Raw genomic sequence first — 5,549 nt, forward strand, 5'->3', positions numbered from 1 at the left:
AGTACACTGCATAGTATTGTATATTATATGGTAACTCAGAACATTGTACATATGTCTATACCGAACACTGTGACCTCATTTTCTTCTTCTAAATTACATGCTATACTATGTTATTTGATACTATCTTGTCTAGCACAGTCTCTGGAGCGTAACAGTAAGAAGCATTTTGTATGAAAGTATTCTGTACTTCTGTATGACAATTATTAAAGAAACTTGAAACTTGAACTTGAAACTATGGAGAAACTATGACACTCCCCTGACTAAAAGTACAATGGAGCTCTATGGAGAAACCATGACACTCCCCTGACTAAAAGTATAATGGAGTTCTATGGAGAAACCATGACACTCCCCTGACTAAAAGTATAATGGAGCTCTATGGAGAAAACATGGCACTCCCCTGACTAAAAGTATAATGGAGCTCTATGGAGAAACCATGACACTCCCCTGACTAAAAGTATAATGGAGCTCTATGGAGAAACCATGACACTCCCCTGACTAACAGTATAATGGAGCTCTATGGAGAAACCATGACACTCCCCTGACTAAAAGTATAATGGAGCTCTATGGAGAAACCATGGCACTCCCCTGACTAAAAGTATAATGTAGCTCTATGGAGAAACCATGACACTCCCCTGACTAAAAGTATAATGGAGCTCTATGGAGAAACCATGACACTCCCCTGACTAATAGTATAATGGGGCTCTATGGAGAAACCATGACACTCCCCTGATTAAAAGTATAATGGAGCTCTATGGAGAAACCATGACACTCCCCTGACTAAAAGTACAATGGAGCTCTATGGAGAAACCATGACACTCCCCTGACTAAAAGTATAATGGAGCTCTATGGAGAAACCATGACACTCCCCTGACTAAAAGTACAATGGAGCTCTATGGAGAAACCATGACACTCCCCTGACTAAAAGTATAATGGAGCTCTATGGAGAAACCAGGACACTCCCCTGACTAACAGTATAATGTAGCTGTATGGAGAAACCATGACACTCCCCTGACTAAAAGTATAATGGAGCTCTATGGAGAAACCATGACACTCCCCTGACTAAAAGTACAATGGAGCTCTATGGAGAAACCATGACACTCCCCTGACTAAAAGTATAATTGAGCTCTATGGAGAAACCATGACACTCCCCTGACTAAAAGTACAATGGAGCTCTATGGAGAAACCATGACACTCCCCTGACTAAAAGTATAATGGAGCTCTATGGAGAAACCATGGCACTCCCCTGACTAAAAGTATAATGGAGCTCTATGGAGAAACCATGACACTCCCCTGACTAAAAGTACAATGGAGCTCTATGGAGAAACCATGACACTCCCCTGACTAAAAGTATAATGGAGCTCTATGGAGAAACCATGACACTCCCCTGACTAAAAGTATAATGGAGCTCTATGGAGAAACCATGACACTCCCCTGACTAAAAGTATAATGGAGCTCTATGGAGAAACCATGGCACTCCCCTGACTAAAAGTATAATGGAGCTCTATGGAGAAACCATGACACTCCCCTGACTAAAAGTATAATGGAGCTCTATGGAGAAACCATGACACTCCCCTGACTAAAAGTATAATGGAGCTCTATGGAGAAACCATGACACTCCCCTGACTAAAAGTATAATGGAGCTCTATGGAGAAACCATGGCACTCCCCTGACTAAAAGTATAATGGAGCTCTATGGAGAAACCATGACACTCCCTTGACTAAAAGTACAATGGAGCTCTATGGAGAAACCATGACACTCCCCTGACTAAAAGTATAATGGAGCTCTATGGAGAAACCATGACACTCCCCTGACTAAAAGTATAATGGAGCTCTATGGAGAAACCATGACACTCCCCCGACTAAAAGTATAATGGAGCTCTATGGAGAAACCATGACACTCCCCTGACTAAAAGTATAATGGAGCTCTATGGAGAAACCATGACACTCCCCCGACTAAAAGTATAATGGAGCTCTATGGAGAAACCATGACACTCCCCCGACTAAAAGTATAATGGAGCTCTATGGAGAAACCATGACACTCCCCTGACTAAAAGTATAATGGAGCTCTATGGAGAAATGAGAAAGAGATGGTGTCTCCTGTTAAGATGGTGTCTCCTGTTAAGATGGTGTCTCCAGATGGTGTCTCCTGTTAAGATGGTGTCTCCTGTTAAGATGGTGTCTCCTGTTAAGATGGTGTCTCTTGTTAAGATGGTGTCTCCTGTTAAGATGGGTTAAGATGGTGTCTCTTGTTAAGATGGTGTCTCCTGTTAAGATGGTGTCTCTTGTTAAGATGGTGTCTCCTGTTAAGATGGGTTAAGATGGTGTCTCCTGTTAAGATGGTGTCTCCTGTTAAGATGGTCTCCTGGTTCTAGCTCTTTATCAAGTTGCATCATTTTTAAGTAGCTGCATGTTTTTCCTCAAATTTCCCAGATTTATTTTTCTAGTTTTATAACTTTTGAGTTATGCTCTCCCAACATCAGTGAAAATACAATCCTCACGGAACATCATGGAGATGCCCTATCTCCAGCCCTATCTCAAGCCCCATCTCAAGCCCTATCTCCAGCCCTATCTCCAGCCCTATCTCAAGCCCTATCGCCAGCCCTATCTCAAGCCCTATCTCCAGCCCTATCTCAAGCCCTATCTCAAGCCCTATCTCCAGCCCTATCTCAAGCTCTATCTCAAGCCCTATCTCCAACCCTAACTCCAGCCCTATCTCAAGCCCTATCTCAAGCCCTATCTCAAGCCCCAAGCCATATCTCAAGCCCTATCTCAAGCCCTATGTCAAGCCCTATCTCCAGCCCTATCTCAAGCCCTATCTCCAGCCCTATCTCAAGCCCTATCTCCAGCCCTATCTCAAGCCCTATCTCAAGCCCTATATCCAGCCCTATCTCAAGCCCTATCTCCAGCCCTATCTCCAGCCCTATCTCAAGCCCCATCTCAAGCCCTATCTCCAGCCCTATCTCCAGCCCTATCTCAAGCCCTATCTCCAGCCCTATCTCCAGCCCTATCTCAAGCCCCATCTCAAGCCCTATCTCCAGCCCTATCTCCAGCCCTATCTCAAGCCCTATCTCAAGCCCCAAGCCCTATCTCAAGCCCTATCTCAAGCCCTATCTCCAGCCCTATCTCCAGCCCTATCTCCAGCCCTATCTCAAGCCCTATCTCAAGCCCTATTTCAAACCCTATCTCAAGCCCTATCTCAAGCCCTATCTCCAGCCCTATCTCAATCCCTATATCAAGCCCTATATCAAGCCCTATCTCAAGCCCCAAGCCCTATCTCCAGCCCTATCTCAAGCCCTATGTCAAGCCCTATCTCCAGCCCTATCTCCAGCCCTATCTCAAGCCCTATCTCCAGCCCTATCTCAAGCCCTATCTCCAGCCCTATCTCAAGCCTTATCTCCAGCCCTATCTCAAGCCCTATCTCAAGCCCTATCTCCAGCCCTATCTCCAGCCCTATCTCAAGCCCTATCTCCAGCCCTATCTCCAGCCCTATCTCAAGCCCTATCTCAAGCCCTATCTCAAGCCCTATCTCAAGCCCTATCTCCAGCCCTATCTCAAGCCCTATCTCAAGCCCTATCTCAAGCCCTATCTCAAGCCCTATCTCAAGCCCCATCTCAAGCCCTATCTCCAGCCCTATCTCAAGCCCTATATCAAGCCCTATCTCAAGCCCCAAGCCCTATGTCAAGCCCTATCTCCAGCCCTATCTCAAGCCCTATCTCCAGCCCTATCTCAAGCCCTATCTCAAGCCCTATCTCAAGCCCTATCTCCAGCCCTATCTCAAGCCCTATCTCCAGCCCTATCTCCAGCCCTATCTCAAGCCCCATCTCAAGCCCTATCTCCAGCCCTATCTCCAGCCCTATCTCAAGCCCTATCTCCAGCCCTATCTCCAGCCCTATCTCAAGCCCCATCTCAAGCCCTATCTCCAGCCCTATCTCCAGCCCTATCTCAAGCCCCAAGCCCTATCTCAAGCCCCAAGCCCTATCTCAAGCCCTATCTCAAGCCCTATCTCCAGCCCTATCTCCAGCCCTATATCCAGCCCTATCTCAAGCCCTATCTCAAGCCCTATCTCAAACCCTATCTCAAGCCCTATCTCAAGCCCTATCTCCAGCCCTATCTCAATCCCTATATCAAGCCCTATATCAAGCCCTATCTCAAGCCCCAAGCCCTATCTCCAGCCCTATCTCAAGCCCTATGTCAAGCCCTATCTCCAGCCCTATCTCCAGCCCTATCTCAAGCCCTATCTCCAGCCCTATCTCAAGCCCTATCTCCAGCCCTATCTCAAGCCTTATCTCCAGCCCTATCTCAAGCCCTATCTCAAGCCCTATCTCCAGCCCTATCTCAAGCCCTATCTCCAGCCCTATCTCCAGCCCTATCTCAAGCCCTATCTCAAGCCCTATCTCAAGCCCTATCTCAAGCCCTATCTCCAGCCCTATCTCCAGCCCTATCTCAAGCCCTATCTCAAGCCCTATCTCAAGCCCTATCTCAAGCCCTATCTCAAGCCCCATCTCAAGCCCTATCTCCAGCCCTATCTCAAGCCCTATATCAAGCCCTATATCAAGCCCTATCTCAAGCCCCAAGCCCTATCTCAAGCCCTATCTCAAGCCCTATGTCAAGCCCTATCTCCAGCCCTATCTCCAGCCCTATCTCAAGCCCTATCTCCAGCCCTATCTCAAGCCCTATCTCCAGCCCTATCTCAAGCCTTATCTCCAGCCCTATCTCAAGCCCTATCTCAAGCCCTATCTCCAGCCCTATCTCCAGCCCTATCTCAAGCCCTATCTCCATCCCTATCTCCAGCCCTATCTCAAGCCCTATCTCAAGCCCTATCTCAAGCCCTATCTCCAGCCCTATCTCAAGCCCTATCTCAAGCCCTATCTCAAGCCCTATCTCCAGCCCTATCTCCAGCTCTATCTCAAGCCCTATCTCAAGCCCTATCTCCAGCCCTATCTCAAGCCCTATCTCAAGCCCCATCTCAAGCCCTATCTCAAGCCCCATCTCAAGCCCTATCTCAAGCCCTATCTCCAGCCCTATCTCAAGCCCTATCTCAAGCCCTATCTCCAGCCCTATCTAAAGCCCTATCTCCAGCCCTATCTCCAGCCCTATCTCAAGCCCTATCTCAAGCCCTATCTCCAGCCCTATCTCAAGCCCTATCTCCAGCCCTATCTCAAGCCCTATCTCCAGCTCTATCTCCAGCCCTATCTCCAGCCCTATCTCAAGCCCTATCTCAAGCCCTATCTCAAGCCCTATCTCCAGCCCTATCTCAAGCCCTATCTCAAGCCCTATCTCCAGCCCTATCTCAAGCCCTATCTCCAGCCCTATCTCCAGCCCTATCTCAAGCCCTATCTCAAGCCCTATCTCCAGCCCTATCTCAAGCCCTATCTCAAGCCCTATCTCCAGCCCTATCTCAAGCCCTATCTCCAGCCCTATCTCCAGCCCTATCTCAAGCCCTATCTCAAGCCCTATCTCAAGCCCTATCTCCAGCCCTATCTCCAGCCCTATCTCCAGCCCTATCTCAAGCCCTATCTCAAGCCCTATCTCAAGCCCTATTCTCCAGCC

Source organism: Notolepis coatsorum (genome assembly GCF_963971535.1).
Source record: "Notolepis coatsorum genome assembly, chromosome: 4".
Lineage (NCBI taxonomy): Eukaryota > Metazoa > Chordata > Actinopteri > Aulopiformes > Paralepididae > Notolepis > Notolepis coatsorum.